This window comes from Leiobunum rupestre, chromosome 10, assembly GCF_980474605.1.
Source record: "Leiobunum rupestre chromosome 10, qqLeiRupe1.1.hap1, whole genome shotgun sequence".
NCBI classification, from domain to species: domain Eukaryota; kingdom Metazoa; phylum Arthropoda; class Arachnida; order Opiliones; family Sclerosomatidae; genus Leiobunum; species Leiobunum rupestre.
The window spans coordinates 26,168,738-26,194,570 of NC_143393.1; the positions used below are offsets into that span (position 1 = coordinate 26,168,738).

General features: G+C 36.9%; 1 long non-coding RNA gene and 1 other non-coding gene across 3 annotated transcripts in view; one reads left to right on the forward strand and one right to left on the reverse strand.

Annotated features, from left to right (window-relative positions):
- Positions 1-24,907, forward strand: part of LOC149925240 (uncharacterized) — an 80,207-nt gene extending 55,300 nt beyond the window's left edge. The window contains exons 2-3 of one of the 2 annotated variants that reach the window (XR_016476889.1): positions 23,792-23,985; positions 24,675-24,907. This is a non-coding gene — a long non-coding RNA (uncharacterized LOC149925240). Of the gene's footprint in view, positions 1-23,564; positions 23,712-23,791; positions 23,986-24,674 lie in introns of those variants that run through there. The other variant, XR_016476890.1, reaches the window with a different exon arrangement.
- LOC149925244 (U4 spliceosomal RNA) lies at positions 1,058-1,196 on the reverse strand. Its single transcript, XR_016477126.1, has one exon. It is a non-coding gene; the product is annotated as a U4 spliceosomal RNA (small nuclear RNA).
- Positions 24,908-25,833: the final 926 nt, after the last annotated feature.

Genomic DNA, 25,833 nt, shown 5'->3' on the forward strand with positions numbered 1-25,833 from the left:
ATGTTAAACCGGAATACTGTTGTTGGCTCGCGTTGCTTGAAGGGCTTGCCACCACCCTCCTACGCATTGTAACCCGGCCCCCTGTTAAAAGGCATTATAAGTCGCTAGATGACTTGGGCCTAAAGTGGTGCCTTGGGTATTAGCTTAGCTGATTATTATAAAATCATACATACCGAAACCATCGCTGCACACCAAGACTTGGTCCGAGGGGCTAGCCACTCTTAGAAAATCTGTACACCGGATTACGCTTAGATTACCACTGCCAAAGGCAGGGACTTCAAAGATTACGCGTAATCCCATTAGTACAGTCAAAGGTACGGCTCTGTACACCGATTACGCGGAATGATCAGCCCCTCGACTTGGTCTCGGTCTCATTTTAGTTTCCCCCAAAAACACAAGAGCTCGTCTCGTTCTTATAAGTTTCATTTCCTAAATACGAGAGCTCGTCTCGGGCTCATAGTTTTCTCTCATAAACACTAGAGCTCGTCTCGAACCCACAATTCCTCTCCCTAATCATTTGAGCTTGTCTCGGGCTCATACTTATTTCTGTTACTAACAAGGGCTCGTCACAGTTTCATACGAATTTGCATAACTCGAGGGGCTCATCCCAGTCTTTTAATATATTTTTGAGTCTTAATATTTTTTTTATGTTGATATATAAATCACAAGTCAAACGAAATAGCCGGCGACCAGGCCTGGTACTCTCTGTCTCTCTTCACTAAAACAATCTTCGAAAATTCTAGAAGGTTGTTTACTTTGGACCAATCAGAAAACGAATGGGTTAAATCACGTTATCCGAAATAGCCAATTACGTAAATTCCGTATTAACCCAGTAGGCCAGAACTCTCTTCAAGGGTGACATGGCCAACTGTGATCACGCGCTGTTAGCGCTTTAGCTATAGCGCAAACAGCACGTAGGAGGGTGGTGGCAAGCCCTTCAAGCAACGCGAGCCAACAACAGTATTCCGGTTTAACATGTTTTCGTAAGGTAAATATTTTTGCTGATACAATTAAGTTACACTGTATCGGTATGTTTGCTTTTGTATATTTAAAGAAGCCCCGCGAGGCTGTCAAAAATTGCCAGAGCCGACGATATTTCGCGTCGTCTCGGCTGGGTATTGGGTTAAGTTTTCAACTAGCAATAGTCGCACCTCGGTTACACCTCATTGGTTACGACATTGCCTCTGCGCAATGATAACCTTACATACCACTAAACTGGATTAACATACATTCTATTTCCAATTGAGAAGCTCTACACGACCGTCTCATTTTCCAATTTACAAGTTAAATTAATACTTTTGTCATCTCAATTCAACATATTTCCTTAGTTTAGAACTATTGAAAGTAAGTATTAGAAAAAAGATAGCATTTCAACAGTGTAGCGTAATTACCACACTCGTTCCAATGGTTTCAATACTATGCCTTATCCGTAACATCCTAGACAAAACACTGTACCCGTCCCCGACCTATAGACACTGCCTCTGCGCAATGATAACCTATCAAAGGACTGCCCGGGATTAACCTAGATTTAGTGTTTAATGGAATAGCTCTATAAGACTTAGTATATATACTTCAATGGGAACGGCCAAGCTTTTCCAAATATTGCTCTATTTGCATATCAAAAGACCAACAAGACGATCAATATACTTACACGTACCTTATTTTGTCTTGAAAAAATAGTTTTTGGCCCAAAAAGTTGAAACGCAAAATAACGCCAACTATTTGGGTTTGAATTTTCGCCGCCATCTTAAGGTGTATCTCGCCAGCGCCAGCAGCACCTTAGTGAACGATTTGCGAACTAGCATTACTTTTAAAATCGCGCAATTTAGGCTTAGGTCTCGTATAACTGGAACGCGCCGCGCGTGCAAAAAAAATCTTTCGCGTCTTCAGCAGCACGCGCTTTTATGTTGTTTTTTTATCTCACCGATTTCTCACCAGGTGTCGCAGCGGACGCGCGCTTTTCAATTTCCCGAAATTTCTTTATTTTATTAAAAATTAACCACTTAATATTTTTTATGTGGTTTTCGCCATACATTTTAGCTTTTAATGGACTATAGGGCTATATAACTTCTTAAAGCTTGACCGTTTCCCTTTAATATAAGTATTAGAACTTATTTGACTACTTAAGTACTTATTCGAAATATATATTTATAATTGATAGAGCGGTCCGCAATCATATCCTCTTATCTGTATGACAGACAAAGCACTTTCAAGGTTATGGCAATATACTATACCAAAAACCGATCGAAGTGAATCGCAAGAGATGCACTCTTTTTTAAATTTTGTGGCCGAACCATCTTGAGCAATCGACGTCTATTAATAATAATATATTTACTAACTGACCAATGAATTATTTTATAAATAAATGATTTTATAATTTTTAATGATGTTTAATAATATTATATGTACAATTAAATATGTTAATAGTACTATTATTTATATATATATTAAATATTTATTTAGTAATAAATATATAAATATGATTAATGTTTCAATTTCAATATTTCACGTATAAATTGTTAATGAGTATTTTATTTTGTACTAAATATTTTTAAACATTGAAATTAAAATAATTTGTAGAACACCACATCCCAATGTAGCATTTTTTGTTTTCAGCTTCTTCGATCCGTTCTTGAGTATATCTCATATTTCCCGGAACAGTTTATCCTCGACCCCAGAAATATAAATTTGCGATTCGAAGTGTCCGCGTGCTTGTTGGCTTTTGAAGTTACACAAATCCAAAACACATTTTATTGGTTAATTAATAAATTATTGATTTCAAATTTTCTTTGCCATGGCAAAACGGTTGCCCATTCTATACATTCCCGTTAGGGTTTTTCAAGTTACATGGAGGTCTACCAATACCCCGAGTTTGAACAAAATCGGTGGGTTACATTTGGGGTAGAGCTCGGCGAAACGGATAAATTAACCGCTAAAATGTCGATTAACTGTTTATTCGTGGATATTATCCAGACTAAAAGGCAATTTAACATGTAAAAATAATAGATTTTTTCGGATAATTTGTGGATAATTGTGTGTTTTGGATAAAAATAAATAAAGCGATTAATTCTTATCCAAACGCCGAGCTCTAATTTGGGGATGTCTCCTTGTGAGTCGACTGCTAGCCGACTTTAAGGGGGAAGAATACAGTAAAAGCCTCTTTTTCGTTCAAGCTGAACGTTTCTGTTTTAACCATTACATAATTGAATTATATTTTTCTTATTAGGCTGAACCTTCCTCTAGTGCTTAAAATAATTTTAATAATTCTAATATTAATAGTTAACGAGATATAAGGTCCTAACTAAAGGGTAGTTTGGGCGCTTGCCCAACTTGTTAAGCTCCGGGGGTCCGAATTAAAACGTAATAACTTAATTATTTTAAAATTTAAAATTGTCAAAATTATTTTAAGCACTAAATAAGTGGCTGTTCTACACCTAAATATTAATTTTATAAGTTAAAATACAAAATTAAAAGAGTTCAGCTTGAAATAGCGCGAAAGTAGACAATGGCCACTGTAGTCTTCCCAGGGGCGTAGGAACGTTCTAGAAGTTGGAGGGGGCAAAGAGAAACGAAAAGGGGTCTGGAGAATGGTTTTTAATTTTTAATGGAGTGTAGCTTCTCCGAATGCATGGGTACTTTTTACTACTATGTAAATTGGTGGGAAAAGACTGAAATTTAAGCACAGTTGAGATTCTATAAACTGTATATGCTTTCCAAATGATAATTTGAGCCTTTGGAAGATTTCAACTGACCAAAAAGCTGGAGGGGGCAATAACATTAGTTGCCCCTCCCAGCCAAATTCTAGGGAGGGGCATTGCCCTCCCTGCCCCTCCCGGTTCCTACCTCCCTGTCTTCCCCCTTAAAGTGGAAACCCAATGTTACTGGGGAGTATCATCAAAATCAAGCTCAGTCGACTTGATGCAATTTCCAAACTCGTTGAGATTTGTGAAACCAACCAGTTTGCCAGCTCCACTGTGAAAGACCAGGCCATCCTTTATTAATGAGAAATAATGTTCGTGTTCTTCCATATCTTCTGGTTTCATTTTATGCCTCATTTCCTGCAGTGATTCTACATTGAATCCTGAATTGGTAGGTAACTCGCTGGAATAGTTAAATAATGTGCGCTTAAGATGGGGCGTAAATGCTCTTTTAAAAGCTTCGTATGTTGTCGGGGATTTGGCTCTGACATAGAGACACCACTGTACGATAGCAGGGTGCCATTTTTGGATTTCAATAGTTTTAATTTAGAGTTTAAAAACAGTTTTTAATAGGGGTTCTCTGCTAAAATCTTTTCAAATTCAGAGCTTTCGTCCTCTGATAATAAGAGAATTAGAGACGATCTGTATTAATTTTTTTCCTCATTTTCCTTTCATAACCTTAAATGTTCTTCCCAAGGCCTTATTTTCATTGTGATAATTCGTTTTGGCAGTTGCACTTGGTTCATATATCTAAAATTTAGTCTGCGTTTTACAAAATTGTCTTTTAAATTTATCAAGTTTCATTCTTATTTGGGTGGGGCAAGGGGGGGGGGCATGATCATTATCTGGTACAGGGTATGTATCAGTTGGCCCATTACCTCCAACCTAGGAGCAACAAACACAGCACCCCACACAAGGAGAACGCCACCCGTCCAAAGTCGTGGAGTTTCTTGTGCACAGTTTTCATTGGTTAGACGATTTAGCGCCTGCTGCCGTCGGAAGGGGACAAAACGGATATCGTCTTCCCCCTTTCCGTAAAACGTTCAACGTAAAGGCTCGTCCAATGAAATTCGTACACAACACTGCGTTAGCGTGTTTAAAGGCTAGCTGCGTTCTCCTTGTGTTTGTTGCTCCTAGTGCCAACAAAGTGGTTATAACAAATGTAATGGTGCTTTGTTACTGTATACACTCTAAAAACACAACACTAGAAATTGAATGCATCAGCATTCAATGCCTTGCCACTGTGGTGGAATGCTTTACCATTCAAATGTAAGTGCTCACGGGGGCGTTCAACTTTGACTGCTAGGTTAACATTCAATATTGAAAGCGAAGATTCAATCCTGAATGGGTAAAGCATTCAAAGCCAATAGTCGCCCAGTTCATCTTTGATTGCTGAAGTTCCAATTTAAGCGATCCGGCGTTCAAATTTAACTCTTTTGGCGATCATATTTACCTGAAATGGCTTTCAAATGTGCGTGATTTAATATTCAAATTTAAGTCTTTTGACGTTCAAATTTAAGTGTTCCGGCGTTCAAATGTAGGTTTTAGAGTTCATATTTAAGTATTGGGTCGATCATATTTACCTGAAATGGCGTTTAGATGTGCGTGATTTATCACTCAAATGTAAGTCTTTAGGCGTTCAAATTTAAGCGTTCCGGCGTTCAAATTTAAGCGTTCCGGCGTTCAAATTTAAGTCTTTTTTTCAAATTGAAGTCTTTTGGCGTTCAAATTGAAGTCTTTTGGCGTTCAAATTGAAGTCTTTTGGCGTTCAAATTGAAGTCTTTTGGCGTTCAAATTGAAGTCTTTTGGCGTTCAAATTGAAGTCTTTTGGCGTTCAAATTGAAGTCTTTTGGCGTTCAAATTGAAGTCTTTTAGCGTTCAAATTGAAGTCTTTTGGCGTTCAAATTGAAGTCTTTTGGCGTTCAAATTTAAGTCTTGGGTCGATCATATTTTCCTGAAATGGCTTTCAAATGTGCGCGATTTATCATTCAAATGTAGGCATAAGTCTTTTGGCGCTCAAATTTAAGCGTTCCGGCATTCAAATTTAAGTCTTTTGGCGATCAAATGTACCTGAATTGCTGTTCAAATTTAAGCGATATGTCGTTCAATATAACGATAATTGAGCTTCACATTAACGCGTACAGGCGTGCGTGAATCATTTTTATTATATGGTGAATTTGAGGCGACAAATATGTTTAATTGTTTATGTGCTAGAAAGGGAACAAGTAAGCTTACAGCATTAATAAGTTCATAGTTTAGAAAATACGTTTTTATTGAAATTTAAACTTTATTCTTTAAACAAAATAAAGTGTATTCTAAAGCATGATCCATAAACTTATAGTTATTCTGTAAGTCTATTAACAATGCCTACTACCGGTGACGAAACATCCGTTGTTACAATTTTAAAAAACACTTTCTGGAAATTCTTCATCCATTGTTTTTCTCAAGGAAGTCGGATACTCAAGTTCAAACGTATGGTATCCAGAAAACAAGGATGCGACTGTCATTCTTATAGAGTTGACGTCAAATGACACCCCGTCAATTTTAACCTCCAAGGGAGAATTGAATATTTCTCTAATGTTTTCATTTTGGAATACTATTTTCGGTGTATTCACAATTGGATCCTGTATGAAATATAAAAATATAAATTTTGTAAAATATAAAACCGCATGCTTTAAAAAAATTATTCTCACTTTAAACGTGAACTATGAAACTATGTGGTAATTCACCACTTCAGTATTTATTGTGCCATTTACGGAAGTTTTCCGAGAGCACATACTATATAAATTTTGTAGAAACGGAAGAAGGAAATTGCATACTAAGCAGTTCTCTTCTTTAATAGTAGATGGCGCGTCAGTCACTGCGTTTACGCAGATCGTGTTACTGAAGTGGTGAATTATCTTGATTTTTATTTAGTGAAGACTGAAAAGCTCTTTCTAAAAACGCCAACCATTAATTTCGAGTTACCAGGTTTTGGAGATCAGGTAGCGAAATAAAATGAAATCTAAATTCCCAATTTAAATTTATATCAAGTATATTTCTGTTTAAAATCTGTAGAGTCAATAGTTTTCATTTCAACACTAAACGTTTACTAGTGTTTAAAAAATCTCGTTCCATAAGCTTAACGTAGCCATTGTTTACCGGAAGCGGGGAACCCTATATTTTCTTTAAGAACAAATAATTTCATTGCTTAATTCTAAGCCAAGAATAATATAAAATTAGAATAGCAAAACAAATTGATATTTACTTGCTTGTTAAAAGGTACCCTCGTGAAGTCGTGGTAGTTGAACAACAAAGTAGGCTAAGGCTTAACACGACCGGGAAAAAATGGCCTAGTTCCCACGATGCTCTTAAGTAATAGCAGGGTCTTTTTGGAGTGGGTAGCGACGCATCGCTGCCACGTTTTAAAACGCAAATGATTCCAGGCCGGAGCGCTTCCGCAGCCGTTACGAGAAAGCGGGGCTGAACATCGAAAATTATTGTAAAATGAATTTAAAAATTTTGTAAATTATTTTAATCGTGTAAATTTGTGCTACTAGAGGGTTAAAGTAATATTCATTTTAGATTAATTAATTGGTTCGTATTTTAAATAGCTCAGCCCGATCACGTTTGGTATACAAATTTATGGTACCCTGAATGTGGTTTTCGATGGTTACGGTCGGTCGGCAAAACAACTTTGTTTAATTCAATTAATTTAATAATAAGGTGTATCCGCTATATACAAGATAATACACAATGATCTTAGCCAAGAGTCCGAGTTTTTTAATTCTTTAGGCATTACCCGCCTAAATCTAGTGATCCGGGTTCGATTCCATACCGTTTAAATATTGCTAATTAAAATAAAAAAATTGCACTGAATTGTCTTTAAAAAAAGCTCAGCTCAAATTTTATTATTAATTATATAAATAATGTATAACAAAACTATTAAAGAAACAATTGTCTCTTCCAAAATTAAAAAGCCTAAAGAATGGCAGAGAAACGTTAAGCTTTATGTTTAAAAAAAGTGTCCGGTGCAGTAAGTGTCGGTGGCTCAACGGTTAAGCACTCGCTCGGAGTGCAGAGCGCCGGGAGTTCTATTCTCGGTAGCCGGATTTGTTAATTCATTTGTATAATTACTAATACGCGAGTCACAACATTTCAATTTCTTCTGTGCAATATTTTAAATCGAACCCAAAATTTCGTTATATTTATCATGGAAGAATAAAGCTTTCTTCTTCCATGTATTTACATAAGAAGCGAAAAATAAAACACTATTGATATACGCTTTTGATGAAACTGAATTTCTAATTTTCAACAAAGTGATTTAAAGGGGCTCCAAAGTTCGGTGGCAAAAAAAAAATAAAATTGAGCATGCTTTTCATTCCCCCAACCCCTCACTCGGCCTTGACAGAGGCGGGCAGAGTCAACCGTATATTTCGCACTTTACTGACTTTACACACATTTTGCCACCGAACTTTGGAGCCCCTTTAAGTATCGGAGGTTCTTTGGTACTGGTAGAACGCCCGCCTGTTATGCAGGAGGACTCGGATTCTAAACCCACCCGATGCGAGCACAAGTAAGACATATACCGTGAACATTTGTTGGAAACCTTGCCATTTGGATGCTTAGACGTCAAAAGCATCGTGAAAGATTTTTGAACGCAGAGGCTTATGCGTGTTCGTTAAGGTTCAGCAAACCGTCGTCTGCTAAACTTCGGCTGCTCACAAAGTCGCTTGGATACACTATTTAGCTCGCGTAAGCCTCGTCACTTTTTATAGCAGACGACACAGCAGCCGAGAGCTCACTCGACCAACGATCTTTTGCGCAGTGGCGTCACCAGGATTTCAAAACTGGTGGCGCTTAAGCCATTAGCACTGGTCAGGGGCGTCCTATAGTGAGTGATATGGGGGAGGGGGGGGAGCTCCCAAAAAGGTTTTTAAAGTTGAAATATTGAGGCCGACTATGAAAAATTAAATTTTTGATGCCCATTTTTAAGTTCGAAGAAACTTTTCGACAAGTGAATTGGAAAAATTGAGAATTTTAGGTGGCGCTTCTCGGAAATTTTAGGTGGCGCTTCAGAAATAAGTGAATTGGAAAAATTGGGAATTTTAGGTGGCGCTTCAGAAATTTGACAGGTGGCTCAAGCGCCGCCTAAAATACCCTAGCGACGCCACTGCTTTTGTGTAAGCTGCTGTTAAATTGAATGGATGTAGAACTTGTAGTCAAAATTGAACGCCAGGATGACAGTTGAATTGAACTTGAAAGGTTTTTATTAAATTTGAACGCCAAGGTGAATGTTTATTCAAAATTGAAAGGAATTAGTCAAATTAGAACGTCAATTTGAAAGCTTTTTTAAAATTGAATGGTAGCGGTTAAATTTGCATGCCTATTTGAAGCGGCATTCAAAATTGAATAGTGTTATTCCATTTTGAAAGGAAATTGAATGCTTTTTTTTTAGAGTGTAGAGTAATATCAGTGTGACGTCAGGCAACGTCACCCATGCTTTTTTCCATAGAGAAAAAAACGCTCCTAAAATGGCAGCCACGGCCAAAGCTACGAAGTGATATTACTCTATAGTTTGTTTACATTTCAGGGATGGGGAAACTATTCTGTGTACCGAGACGTCGGTTCTCTAATATTGTCTGACAGTCACGAAGGTGACTGATTTCGCCGGAGTTCTGAAATGGTACAGTTAAAGTTCTCCATCAGTACGTAAATAATGTCTATAAATTTTAAGCGATTAAATTTCAAATAAGAAATATTTTCGTGATTAAACTTAAGTTTAAAATGCTGAGCATCATACGTGAAATGGTCATTAATTCCTTGATATTCGTCGATTTTATTTTTGAGTTTTCGATGGAATTTGTTACACATGTCTTAGATTTCAAATAAAAATACGATTATTGACAATCAGCTAACAAATCAAGCGACTTTCATTAACTTAATCCCACGTGGCCGTGATAAATTGCGTTGGAGGGAGGTGATAATCCCTTCGTGTAAATTAAATTCCCCACTATTTTGGTCGATATTAAATTTTAGCCTTTTCGTCTCGTTACGTCACTAATCCAGAAATACAAAGACAAACTCTCAAGATGGCCGCCGTAACGCGTTGAAAACAAAATGGAAGGGGTTTTGCCAATTGCGAGGGTTGAAAAAAAAAAATTGGGATTCCTCGCCAAAAATTACAATTAAATCAGTTTAAATATTACATAAACTTTAAAATATTTTCTGTATATTTTCACCCTGAACATCTGTCCTATGTGACGTCAAAGTAAATGTTGAACAGTTAATTTATAGGTTAAACTGCGGTTGGAAAAAGCAGTTATAGATATTAGTGAAACCCAGCGCCCCGTTTGCAAATTAATAAACAAACGCAAAAATTATATGGAAACAGGTTACCTTGAAAATGGCATGGCTAATCAAAGTTGGAACGCTCGAAAAAATGAAAATCCTGTCATTAATTTTGACAAACTGAAAGTTCTATACTGTGAATCTAACAGACTTTGTTCCGCTGCCACTCCCATTCGCCATTTGTGGCCATTGAAGATAACTCTGAAGTCTGAACCACTCATTCCGCGTTTAGTTTGCAAGTTCTCTCCTCACTGGTTAAATAAGTTTTATACTACACCTTCAAATAAATATTTATGCTAGAGAAAATTATTTTTTCACACAAATCACGTAGAGAAAAAATGATTTTAGAAATCTTGAAACCAGCTTGAATATCCCGAAATCTACGCGAAAATCAGTCTTTAAAACCAAGAATCAACATGAAAATTGTGCCTTTAGATCTCAAAATCAGTTTCTGATTACTTAAATCATATTGATATACCAAATCCGCTATACACCAAATTTGCCCCACTCGCAACAGCGACATCTAGCTGGACCTATCCGAAAATTAAAGTTTTATAGCTTCTTAGTAAACTACTATGAGGCGTAGAAATTCTAATTATATTTCATGAAAAGCGTATTTTTATTCCGCACCTCTTAATATAAAATTTTGCAAATTGAATCTGGGCATGTATTTCTGATCTGGGTTAATTCGAGATTCTTGGGAACGAGAATTTTAGTGTAAACTAAACATTTATGACTTGTTTAGTTGATTATACTCCAGAGTCGAAAAATGACTCATTTTACAACCAAAATTAATACGCCGAATTTATATCAAACTAGTCCTTATGTCCAAAAGTAAATAAGTAGGCGCCATCAATAAATTAAGAAACTCTTCAACGAGAGTAAGTGCTAAGATCTTAAAACACACCGACACTTATCAAAATAAGTGAAAAAATTAATTTTATTAATTTTGGAGAAATAAATTTACACCATCAATTTGGAGTATGCCTATTCAACCGAATCCCATTTGAAAGAATTTTTCTAGCAACAATTTCAACTTATAGTCATGGTATGATTTTTCTGAAATATCAAGTTTCAAAGATATAACAGGGTACGTGACGAATTTAATTTTTGTTCAGACTATATTACACTTTACTTTAGGAAATAGGAACTTGTAGGTCATCCATCACACGGCACCGTTTTAAAAGTTATTAATTGGGAATGTTTTGGCGTAATAACTACTAAAATGGTTTTGTTAAAATGAAATAAATAATCATTCTTAATAATAATAATAATAATCAGCTAGGCTAATACCCAAGGCACCACCTTAGGCCTAAATCATCATGCGACTTTTGAAGCCCTTAATTCAGGTGGCCGGGTTACAATGCGTAGGAGGGTGGTGGCAAGCTATGCATGCCACGAGATCGAGCCAATAGCTCCCTACACTAACTATTACCGTTAACCTAGACAAGTTTTTATGGAAGGGGAAACCCCCTTAAACCAGTGGGGAGAGAACTTGCAAACTCAACGCAGAAGGAGTTGTTCCGAGTTTTCAGCCAGTGCCACAAGCTGGGATCGAACCCGGCTCCTCTTGCTGCGAGGCGAAAGTGCTAACCACTCCGCCACCTCACCTATGTACAAGAAGTCGCCTTTATTCGCTATACGCTCCATAACTGAAAGCGCGCATCACGAATTTTACTCTTATATACATAAATATGTATGTGTAAATAGACGAAAACTGTATTTTTAAATTAATTTTTTATTTTTTTTATAATAAAAGCAAAGAAATAAAATAAATAGCCCATAAAAAACACAAAATACAAACATATTTACCACGGCATTGACATTGGTTTCATGTTTTAGAAAGCATTGGACAAGACCATTGCACTTCGTGAACCGTGCCACGGGTTACATGCTGTCACATGGAGGTAGTGTAAGATAGGTTAGGTTAGGTTTGGTTAGGTTAGGTTAGTTTAGGTGACAGGGGGTTCCCGGAAATAGACTGCTTTTGTTCCCACCCAAAGCCCCTGTTTTTATCCCTCCTAAAAAAAACTAGTTCCAAAATGTCTACCGTGACCTCTTGCGCTCTGTTAAGAGATTTTACCTGTTGAATTTGTCCACCTGCTTTTCTTAAGCGTCTGTAAACAGCCTCGAACGTTTGCCGACTTGCTGCAGTTGTGTTTTGAGGACCCTGCTCGATTGAAATTGGCGTACTCTGAATTCTTAAAATTAGTGATTGTTTTATCATACTGATAGTGTACAAAATAATGTAATAAACTAAATTAGCGACTTTATGGACAACATAAATTTAGAGGTCAGTTTTCAGTAAAGAGAGCCTAAATTAAATATTTAATGAAATTGCCTATGATCCTATCTCGGCAAATATTTTAGAAAAAAAATGAGATCGCAGCGCAAGATGAAGGGGAGGGGGGGGGTAATCTAGCCAAGTCAAGAAACGTACAATTTTTTATTGAATATTAACGCTTTGGTCAGTAATTGATTACGTATTCACTTTAGTACAGTCAATGCTACCAGCTTGTACACCGGTTACGGATAATGATCAGCCCCACGGCGACCTCTGCCTATTTTGGCACGACAGTTTATTTCGCCGAGAGCCATTTGCTATATTAAAAAAAAGTTTTTTAAAAATTTTGAAAGATGTCTTTGTTTTGAAGTGAATAATAATAAGACAACACCCTTGACGGATGAGCCATGGCAATTCGCGAGAAAAAGGTTTCGCATCTTATCTGTCAGTGTTACAACCGGAAGTAATTGCGATTGAAATACTCTTTCCTTCCACCTGAACAAATAAGCATGCGTGTGATCGGGAATTGTCATAAAAATTAGTTTAATCATAATGTTTATTTACTAACATAATAAAAGAAAGATTGCATATAAGTATTTCATTTTATCTGAGAATGGATGATTGGTGACGGTGTTCGATTAGTGTTGATGTTTAACGCCAGGGGAAGAAGTAAATTTTAAATTGTTACGTATAATTTGGTTTAAAATCAGGGAATAATAGTTCAGATAGATAACACGAAAATATTTCAAGTGATTATTAAAAAATAAAAGATAAAAGACTGATATAGTTTAAAACTTTTCAAGGCATAATTTTCTCTGGCGTTTGGGTTTTGGTGGAATAATTCTTTTTTCAAGATAAAAATATGATATTTAGTATGGAATTATTCAGAGCAATTAGGAAACATTAACTAAAAATATATCTATATTAGTGTACGCATAGGTTCAAGAATTCAAAAAATAATTATAGCTTATTCCAATGTTTATTTAATTACATAATAAAAGCAAGATTACATATAAATAACTCATTTACATCTGTTTTAATTTGAATGGAAGAGTGATGACGTTTAACCCCAGGGGAATGCGCCGGGAAAGTTGTAAGGCTGGGCGTGGTACTGTCCCGGGTAAGGGTATCCGCCACTGGGGCGTCCTCCGTTGCTGTTCCCCATTTGGATTCCGTGGTCTCCGAAGAAGAACCTGTCCTGTCCTTCTTTGCCTTCCGCTCCTGGGGCCCCGGGGCCGTCCTGGGGTCGGCAGAATGCGCAGGACATCACGGCGGCCACGATAGCGAAAACGAAGATGGATTTCATCTTCAAAAATCAACAATAAACGTAATTTTAAAAATAGGCTACGATCATGTTAATTAAGAGGCAGTCTTTATTATTTTCAAATCCGATATTGAAAAGCTATTTTCCAAGGCTTTTAATTTAAATTTAATGGGAGGATAAACTCATGGTTAGTTTTAAATTTCAAATCTAAGTGTTCCCTTATAGCAGACAAAACAGTATTTACGATGTGAGGTGGTTTTTGGTCTGTTACTCCTGGACTGGATGACAGAGACTGGCTGAATGGTGGTCGAATATTCGTGTTTAGGCTAATATATCTGTATCGAGTAATATTCGAAATGCGAATCATATACCCCTAAAAATATAAATATAAAGTTTGGATATGTAAAACAATTGAGCCATCAAAGAAGAAACAAGCCGCCTCGATAATCTCGTATTGGTATTGCCCTTCGACCTTCATTCTTTTTCACGATAAACTGTAAAATTGTAATGTCCCGCGGGTCAGTGTTTTAGTGAGTTGGACGTTAGAGGGCGAAAATAGTTTAGTTTTCGGAGATACTTGGTCGAGGATAAGTATAACCATGATAGCGCGAGCCGCCGTAGTTCGATGTAACGGTTTTTGAAAGTTTAATGTTATTATTTTCGTGAATTAAAGACAGTTCGTTTATTACGTTGCGTTTAATTGTTTTACTCATTTGTACACGAACATTTTTGGTCCGTCGAGCCAGATAGTATATTCGCTACGGTTTAATTTACAACTAAACCTAGGAACTGGCTATTTGCATTTTCGTGAAACACTGTGAATGACTTTCATCAACGCGTCGGATTAACGTCAACTTCGGCATCATTCGGACTAATCGGATTAATTGTGCCTTTTGGATTACTTCTGTTTTGATCATCAACTAACAAGATTCATCAATCAACATGGATTCTCTGAAACCAAAGAGGTCATCATTAAAGGGTCAAATAACACGTTTAGAATCACAAAGAGCGAGTCTCAATCAAAACATATCCATTGTAGCGGCAAATATGTATTTACGTAAGATTGAAGATTTAACTGTTAGTTACACTAAATTATTCGAAGATATAGCTCAAGCATGTGACCCTAATGAGTATGATGATCATGAAACGGAACACAATCTAGCAATTAATAGGTTGGAAGACTCACAATTATATTACGCTACTATCGTTTACCAAATTCAACAGAGTACAGCAGCTGCTGTTCCTCCGGTTATATCCGCTCAGCAATCCTCTTCTCAAGGCTTAAGTTCAACACCTAGTCCGGATATTAAATTGCCAAAGGTAGAATTACCCATTTTTGGTGGAAATTATGTAGACTGGTTTACTTTTCATGATCTTTTTTCGGCCATGATTCACAACAATAACTCACTAAGCGGCGCTCAGAAATTCCAATATCTCAAGGCGTCCTTTAAAAACGAAGCAGCGATTCTGATCAAAGCTATTCCAGTTTCCGATGGTAATTATCCCGAAGCGTGGGACCTACTGACAAAAAGATACAACAACCCTAATGAAATAATAGACGCGCACATCAAGCGACTTTTTTCTCAACCAAGCGTTACTCATGAGTCAGCTATAGCATTACGACGTCTTATGGATACCACAGCGGAGTCTATCCGAGCCCTGAAGGTTCTCAAGGAGCCAGTTCAATATTGGGATTCAATATTACTGCATATCATTAAAGAAAAATTGGATCAAGCATCTCGTCGCGAATGGGAACTCTCATTGCCAGGCAACGTTAAGCCCACATTTGACGATATGACGACATTCCTTGATCAACGTGCAAGAGCGTTGGCTGCAGCTCAACTGCCAATGACCTCTACTAGATCTAAGTTCGTTGTTAAGCCCAAACAGACAACAGCCAGTCATCATGGAACAACACGAGAACAATGCGCTATATGCAACGAAGGGCATTCGATCTATAGATGTTCTACCTTACTAAACAGTCCTTGCTCCAAGCGTTGGATGCTTATCAAGAAGAATTCTTTATGTTTTAATTGCCTACGAAGTGGTCATCTAGGTACAGAATGCAAAGCAGGCCACTGCAAAAAATGTACGTTTAAACATAATACTCTCCTTCATCAAGATAATCAGGAAAGCAAAGCCCATTCAATGATGGGAGAAGGTTCTGAAGTTGTCTCAAATATGTCAAGAAGATCAGTCAAACACTCGCAAGTTTTATTGGCAACCGCTCTTATTCAGGTTGTCGATTCAAGCGGATAGCTTCAGCCGGCGCGAGCACTACTTTTTAGTGCTTCACAAGCAAGCTTCATCACCGAGCGTTACGCTCAAAGGCTTCAATTAAAGCGCAACCACTTTAATGTATCAATCGGTGGAATCGGAGCTTCTGGATTGGGAACTTCACGTGGAAGCGTGGCTTTAGAGATTCGATCTAGCGTCGACAAGGCTGTAAGACTCAAGGTCGAAGCATTGATCTTGAAACGTGTTGCTGGAGATTTACCAAGCATGGCGTGCGACCCTACCACCTGGTCACATCTTCTAGGATTACAACTAGCAGATCCACAGTTTCACACACCAACTGAAGTGGACATTCTCTTGGGTGCAGATGTTTACATAGACATCGTTCGTAATGGCCAATGCAAGGGACCAACAGGAACCCCAGGTGCATTTAATACCGTTTTTGGATGGGCTATTTCTGGACCCCAAGACTCGATTATCAGCAGATCGGATGTACACGTGCATCACTGCACCCTTGATAACCAATTACAAAAGTTTTGGGAGATCGAAGAACTACCTTTTGAGAAGAAATTAACGTCTGCCGAAGCTCAATGTGAAGAACACTTTTTCCAGACTCATACTCGCGATACTTCTGGCAAATACGTAGTTAGATTACCACTCAGTCATGAACCTCAGGTACTCGGTAGTTCAAGGGATCAAGCTGTTCGTCGTTTCTTAGCAAATGAACGACGTCAACAATCTAATCCTGATCTATATGACCAATATCGAACCTTTATGAAGGACTATGAGGCTTTGGGACATATGGAGTTGATCAAGCCAAGCGAACTAACCAATGCTCATACGGTTTCCAATTACTACTTGCGTCACCATGGCGTGATCAAGGAAACAAGCACGACTACTAAGTTGAGAGTGGTTTTCGACGGCTCAGCCAAAACGTCTACTGGCTTGTCATTGAACGACATAATGATAGTCGGCCCTAGATTACAAGATGACTTAATCAAGTTGTTAATTCGGTTTCGTTTCAACCTTATTGCAATAACAGCAGATTTGGAAAAAATGTATCGGCAAGTCTTAGTACATCGTGAAGACTCGGACTTACAACGCATTATTTGGCGAAATAACATCAACGAACCTATCCAAGATTACAGGTTGTTGACAGTTACATATGGTACTGCTTCAGCGCCTTACTTGGCTGTCAAGGTTCTTCAACAACTAGCACAAGATGAGAAGGAAGAATTCCCATTGGCTTATGAAGAAATCACTCGAGATTTTTACATGGATGATCTCATGTCTGGTGAGAACTCAATCAGTCAAGCCTTGGCTTTACAATCAGAATTAATTCAAGCGACTAGTAAAGGAGGTTTCCGATTACGAAAATGGACCTCAAACGAGCCTGTTCTATTGGAATCAGTGCCCACTGAAGATCGAGAGGTCGAAGCGTCACTAAATATGGACAAAGACGAATTCATTAAGACATTGGGTCTGTATTGGCATCCTGCATCCGATAAATTCACATTCATTGTGACGTCACCAAGTTCTAGACTCAAGGTTACTAAACGAAGTATACTGTCAGACATATCGAAAGTCTTTGACCCACTCGGAATTCTAGCGCCAATAATCATTAGAGCAAAATTACTTATGCAAGAAATGTGGCGACAAAAGCAGCAATGGGATGAAGAGTTACCTTTTTCTCTACGGCGGAAATGGCAAGACTTCCGTGATGAACTTCCGGAAATAGAATCTCTCTCCGTTCAACGCTATATCTCTCAACCTGATCCAAAGGCTATTTCTATTCAAGGTTTTTGCGATGCATCGGAAAAGGCATACGCCCCCGTTGTTTAATTGAAGACCACCAGTATCAACGGTCAAGATAAAACTCAACTAATCACCAGCAAAACTAGAGTTGCTCCATTGAAACCAGTTACAATTGCCAGACTGGAACTATGTGCAGCTGTCCTACTTGTTAATTTGATACAGTTAATCTTAGAGACGTTAAAGGTGAATATACCAGAAATCCACTGTTGGTCAGACTCAACAATAGTATTGGCTTGGATAGCATCATCTCCATCACGGTGGAAAACATTCGTCGCAAATAGAGTTTCAATCATTCAGGAGACTCTTCCTTCAGCGTATTGGCATCATATACCTGGTAACCACAACCCGGCTGACTGTGCCTCGAGAGGTATTCAAGTTAGCCAGTTACGGGATTTTTCATTATGGTGGAATGGACCACAAAATCTGGATCAGTATTGTCTAACTAAGGATGACCTTACTGATGACTTCGAAGACTGTCTTTCTGAAGAAAAGCGGGTACAAATAATCGCAGCAGTCGGTCAAATCGACACAGCCCTACTCTCGAACTATTCTTCATTAACTACTCTGATTCACGTAACAGCGTACATACTTCGCTTCGTTCACAATACAAGAAATGGAACTTCTAAACGTAAGGGACCGTTAACAAAAGTAGAAAATTATCTTGCCTTACGTCATTGGATCAAGGCTATTCAAAATGAATATTTCCCCATCGAAATACAAAATCTTCGTCAAGATAAACCACTTTCTTCGAAGAGCAAAATCTTATGTCTTCGACCTTACCTTGACGACGATGATGTACTAAGAGTAGGTGGTCGCTTACGTCATGCCAAGATGCCAATAGATCAAATTCATCCAGCTATCATACCAAGACAAAGCAAGCTCACCGAGCTTGTTATCATCCATGAGCACCTGAAATATTTTCATGGTCGACCGCAGCTAATCCTCGCTAATTTGCAAAAACGATACTGGATTATAGGCGCTCGTAGCGCCATCCGCTATCACATTCGGCGATGTATTAGATGTGTACGTCACCAAGCCACCACAGTGCAACAAATAATGGGCGACTTACCTTCAGTGCGAGTCAACTCTTCTCGCGCCTTCCTCAAGTGTGGGGTGGACTACGATGGTCCATTGTTACTAAAGGTTGTCAAGGGTCGTGGTAATAAAATGTTCAAAGCATTGGATTAAGTAGTTTAAATTTTGTGTGTATAACAATTGTCTTTTTTAAAATATTCATTTCAAGGTGGCCGGAATGTTTAGGCTAATATATCTGTATCGAGTAATATTCGAAATGCGAATCATATACCCCTAAAAATATAAATATAAAGTTTGGATATGTAAAACCATTGAGCCATCAAAGAAGAAACAAGCCGCCTCGATAATCTCGTATTGGTATTGCCCTTCGACCTTCATTCTTTTTCACGAGAAACTGTAAAATTGTAATTTCCCACGGGTCAGTGTTTTAGTGAGTTGGACGCTAGAGGGCGAAAATAGTTTAGTTTTCGGAGAGACTTGGTCGAGGATAGATATAACCATGATAGCGAGCCGGGAGTAGTGGCTCGCTCCTGTAATCCCAGGCGTCCGGGAGGCAGAGTTTGTGGATGGCCGTGTGAGGACGACCACTAATCCCCCAACGGGTGGTTGTCATACTTCCGCCACGGGTGTCCCAACCCTATCCCCAAGTATCCCCCCGTTGGCGTGGCCGTAACACATATCTCGCACCTGATTAATCAAATGGACGAGCGGACTGAATTGTCCCACCCGTTACAATCGCTCATAACGAGCTTCTAAAAAAAAACACACACACACATGATAGCGCAAGCCGCCGTAGTTCGATGTAACGGTTTTTGAAAGTTTAATGTTATTATTTTCGTGAATTAAAGACAGTTCGTTTATTACGTTGCGTTTGATTGTTTTACTCATTTGTACACGAACAATTCGGGTGTCCCCTTTTTATACCAAGATCAGTCGGCCTTTGACCGGCTTATCGCCGATTCTCATCGCACTGTCTCGCTCGTTCTTGGAAATGAAGACAGAGCCCCATCATGACGTTGGTCGCGCCGTTTTTCGGCGATTGCACCCCCTCCTTTGAAATATTTCTGTCTTCGTCAACTCGCGGAAAATCCGCCGAATGAGCTTCGAGTGTTTGCAGGCCAACGTCAGACTAGGTATCAGCAAAGCTGTATCTCTTCAAGGAATCAAGTTATCCGCACGTGCTGGTTCGAAAATCTTTAAAAGCGTGGACGTCCTATTGTTATATCTCTCTTCCCTACTCGGACCTCATCAAACATCTTTATATATATTTCTGGTATCAAGGATATTATTTTGCGTAACATTCGTGACGTCGATTAAATCTGGTTTGACAGTCACAAAGGTGACTGATTTCGCCAGAGTGCTGAAATGGGTGAAGAGTTAGGGCGAAGTAGTACGAATTAGATTATCGGTGCGACATTGCACTTGAACGTACGCCATACCAAATTGGGACTATACAATGGACAATTTTAATAGCTCTAATGGTATTGTTAAATTAATACAAAGATAAATACAATAACTGCAGAAAGTCGGTTTGGGATAAGGGGGCTTCTCAAATAATTTTCGTTCACTTTTTGGGGACTCAATTTCAAGACTCGGACAAATTATGAATCGAAAACTGAACCAATACTCCGCCGAGAGAACGTGAAGTGCGGCCATTTTTGATAGCCTCGAGGAACTTTTTAACTAATACAAAATCCAACCTTACGTGTCGACTTTACAGGAAACGTATTTGGAGTGGAAAAATACTATTAATTGGAAGACTTATTTTTAAGTAACAATATTTTACAATGAAAAATATTATTCCATCAGAATTTCTTTTTTTAATGAAGCATTTTTATTCAGCATAAATATATTTATTTTCAATGAAGCATTTTTATTCAGCATAAATATATTTATTTTCAATGAAGCATTTTTATTCAGCATAAATATATTTATTTTCAATGAAACATTTTTAATCAGCATAAATAGTTTTTTTTAATGAAACATTTTTATTCAGCATAAATTGTTTTTTTTCCCATGCATTATATTTTATTCGGAATATATATAGTTCCTTAAATGAAAAAATGTTTTATTCGGAATAAATAGTTCCTTAAATGAAAAATGTTTTATTCGGAATAAATAGATCTCTCAATGCAACATATTTTATTGGGAATAAATAGCTCTTTCAATGCAACATATTTTGTTCGGAATAAAAAGCGCTTTCAATGCAACATATTTTATTCGGAATAAATAGTTCCTTAAATGAAAAATGTTTTATTCGGAATAAATAGATCTCTCAATGCAACATATTTTATTGGGAATAAATAGCTCTTTCAATGCAACATATTTTATTCGGAATAAAAAGCGCTTTCAATGCAACATATTTTATTCGGAATTAATAGCTCTTTCAATGCAACATATTTTATTCGGAATTAATAGCTCTTTCAATGCAACATATTTTATTCGGAATTAATAGCTCTTTCAATGCAACATATTTTATTCGGAATTAATAGCTCTTTCAAAGCAACATATTTTATTCGGAATAAATAGTTCCTTAAATGAAAAATGTTTTATTCAGAATAAATAGTTAATTAAATGCAACCTATTTTATTCGGAATAAATAGCTCTTTCAATGCAACATATTTTATTCGGAATAAATAGCTCTTTCAATGCAACATATTTTATTCGGAATAAATAGCTCTTTCAATGCAACATATTTTATTCGGAATAAATAGCTCTTTCAATGCAACATATTTTATTCGGAATAAATAGCTCTTTCAATGCAACATATTTTATTGGGAATAAATAGCTCTTTCAATGCAACATATTTTATTCGGAATAAATAGCTCTTTCAATGCAACAAATTTTATTCGGAATAAATAGCTCTTTCAATGCAACATATTTTATTCGGAATAAATAGCTCTTTCAATGCAACATATTTTATTTGGAATAAACAGCTCTTTCAATGCAACATATTTTATTCGGAATAAATAGCTCTTTCAATGCAACATATTTTATTCGGAATAAAAAGCGCTTTCAATGCAACATATTTTATTCGGAATTAATAGCTCTTTCAATGCAACATATTTTATTCGGAATTAATAGCTCTTTCAATGCAACATATTTTATTCGGAATTAATAGCTCTTTCAATGCAACATATTTTATTCGGAATTAATAGCTCTTTCAATGCAACATATTTTATTCGGAATTAATAGCTCTTTCAAAGCAACATATTTTATTCGGAATAAATAGTTCCTTAAATGAAAAATGTTTTATTCAGAATAAATAGTTAATTAAATGCAACATATTTTATTCGGAATAAATAGCTCTTTCAATGCAACATATTTTATTCGGAATAAATAGCTCTTTCAATGCAACATATTTTATTCGGAATAAATAGCTCTTTCAATGCAACATATTTTATTCGGAATAAATAGCTCTTTCAATGCAACATATTTTATTGGGAATAAATAGCTCTTTCAATGCAACATATTTTATTCGGAATAAATAGCTCTTTCAATGCAACATATTTTATTCGGAATAAATAGCTCTTTCAATGCAACATATTTTATTCGGAATAAATAGCTCTTTCAATGCAACATATTTTATTCGGAATAAATAGCTCTTTCAATGCAACATATTTTATTCGGAATAAATAGCTCTTTCAATGCAACATATTTTATTCGGAATAAATAGCTCTTTCAATGCAACATATTTTATTCGGAATAAATAGCTCTTTCAATGCAACATATTTTATTCGGAATAAATAGCTCTTTCAATGCAACATATTTTATTCGGAATAAATAGCTCTTTCAATGCAACATATTTTAATTGGAATAAACAGCTCTTTCAATGCAACATATTTTATTCGGAATAAATTGTTCCTCCAATAAAAAATATTAGTGTTGTTAGTCAGAAAATTTTCCGGAAAATGACTGAGGTCTTTTCTCCGGAAAATTTCCCTAATTAAAAGTTTAAATTCTATGATTAGTCTAATATTGTTTAAAAAATTAAATAAAGCGGAACACTATTAATGTTTTGTATGTTTACTGTTATTAGACATTTTATATCGATAAAAAATAAAAAATATAAAAACCCTTAAAAAATAATTTATGTTTCAATTTTTGATTTTTCCGATTTGAGGAAATTTTTCCGCATTTTATTTTCTCGGAATATTAACAACACTAAAAAATATTTTATCCGGCGTAAAATATTTTTGACCGCATCAAATCTTTTCTAATGATAAATATTTTTTCTAAACCAAAAATGCCTTTCCCATTAAATTTAACCATTTTCCAAGACAAATATTTTTGTCAATAAATCATGTTATCTTTCATAAATATTTATTTATAAGGAGGGGTGTGCATAATGCGATTAAAGATCCAATCGAATTAACTCTGAAGATATTAGCGAAAAGTGGCGTAGAAAATATTTGCATTTTCAAATGGTTTGCAATAGCCGTTGGCAGGAATCCATACCTCTACTTGGAATGCTTATCGCGGCAGATTTTCGTCTCGATGTGGCTGACGGTTTATTTGACGTCACTATGTTAACTTAACAAACAACAACGTGACAGGGGAGCGCGCACAGAGGGGATTGTTTATCTCGTAGGCGGAACCAAAGCCGTCAGAGTAATCTTACCATAACGCGATACGGCAGGATAAGCATTCCAAGTAGCGGTATGGATTCCTGCCGTTTGGGAAATTTATCGATGGACTGTGTCAACCAAATACGTCAATTTGTTTGGTTATCAAAATATCATTTAGATTTTTAGGCAAACTAATATATGCAACGTTGATGACATACTGTTGTGTTTATCCGGGTGTTTCTTAATTATTAAGGTACGAGATAGTCGGTTTCAATTTTAAAATAAATTTAATTGATTATGACTTCGATTATGCTAAAGCATGAAGTTCCTGTACGTGGCCATCATCAGCGTCTCTCTGCGCTGCGCTTTCTGCCGACCGCAGCTACAAACGCTGGCCAGGCCGGATCCAGGACAGTCGGGGAACGTTAGTGAAAGCAGATTCTTTTTTGGCAACGACAACGACCATTACGGAAACGCTCACGGTATCGGAGATTCCTTTTTTCTTAACACCGAAATATTTCTTTAGTAGAGTGGAAAATTAATTCAACTGATTTCGGTGCAGGTGGCTACGGATACCCACCGTATCCCAGTGGCCCTTATTTTAATCCAGGGATATTCCCTGGACCTTTTTACGGAGGACATCGGTACCCATTCAATTACGGAAAATAACCTTCTCGGACACGGCACTGGAGTAATTATAGAACACGTTCTTGAAATATTTCCACTTCTATCTCGTGTCGAAAAATGACTAACCCACTTAAGCCTGGTTTTCACTTGGCGGAAAATCAACGACTGAAAGTTCGACGTCGGCGATATGGTTTTCGACGTTTCGCTCACTGTCGGCGTTTTAGCATTTTCACTTGGCGTTTTTTTAGGGCGGAAATAAAGCGATTTCTTTCTGGCAGCGAGTTCGTCGGTTTTCGTCTGATAATGGAGATTTAAGCCTAGGCCTAAAAATGGATGATTTATCTGATCATAATAGTGAACTATTGATTAAAGCTCATGTAAGCATTTTAAATTTAATGTTATTTTACATGATCTATCGTGTTCAAGGAAATATGAGTTATGAAAGATCGGTTTGTGTGAAAGAAACATACTGGAAAAGAAGGCAACAAGGGTATAACAAAAAACACGTTCCAAAACACAGAAAAGCACGTGGCCGAGTTCCGGATGCAAGAAGCGGGAAATTAACCATCCCCCTGACGTCACAGTCACCTTTCGAAAATGGTTTTTGATTGGTTGAAAAAGAGCGAAATCGCCCAACTGAGCGAAAAAAATAGAAATGAAAATCGCCACACAAAACCGAAAACCGACGGAATTTCCGCCCGGCGTCGACCGAAATTTTCGCCCATTTTCCGTCGACGCCGGGCTTTTTCGCCCAAAAACCGCCAAGTGAAAACCAGGCTTTACTCTAAAATAATGTTTTGAAATACATAAAGTACCACTTCTTTAAATGTTATTGATTTTGATTCAAATGAGTCTCTGTAAATTTGAATCAAGAACGACCACAGTCAAAGTTGTTCCGCAGTGGGATACCTTTAACTTAGCACGTCAACCAGGTCCAATTTCAAATGATATTTATTAGTGGAAAAATTAATTGAAAAAAGTATTTATGTTGGAAAAAATAACAATCATTGAAAAAATATGAAACTGTTTATGATGATTAACTATTTTTCTTTGTGCTCATACCTTTGTTTTAGAATAGAATTTAACATTTAAATAAAATTAAATTTATTTAAAAAAATAAGCTTTTGATATGTTTAGCTAAAGCTAACATTACAAATTTGCACTTTTATTTTTAATCGTTTTCCCTATTAATGGCCTAATTGTCTATAAATCGGTATATAATACGTAATGCCACGTCGCGTATAAACGGCGCCACCTATGGGTGAATTTCGCGTTACGCTGAAACGAAACCACCCCTGCCTATTTCTGATCAAATGTTTAATCTTTTTTAATTTGAGTTTTAGTGACTTTTTCGTTCTGGTATATATTTTATCAAATGTCCATTAAAAATATTTTTAGACTCAGATTCCTACTATATAAATAGCGGAATATCAGTAAAGAACAAGACGGCCCAGCCTTCATATAAGTTCCATATCGTATGTGTTAAGCTTATTCCCCTGGCATGTCCAATACACTATATTCAAAATTTTATATCGCAAAGGGCAACAAAGTATCGTGTGCAAACGCTTACAGTGTCAATTAGTACCGTACTTATTTATATTATGTCACTTCTGATTATACGTTAAACATACCACTCACATTGTGTCATACTGAAGGATATTGTTACTTATGATTGTACGTTATACAACTTCATTTGGTGGCATACATTTTGGTTCCAGAGTAGCGCCTAATTTCTTGGATCGTAACGCTGCATCGCATGTTCACGGCGCCACCTATGGGCGAAGTTCACGATACGGCGGCCATCTTGAGAGTTTGTTTTTTCATATATCGTAGGGCATTTAATTTACTATTAAAATTTTTATTTATACCTAATTACTATTTCAATAAGTAACATAAAAATTATAAGGACGACATTTCCTATTGTTTAACACAAATTATAATACCGAACATTTTTTCGATAATTACTTTAGCGAGCTG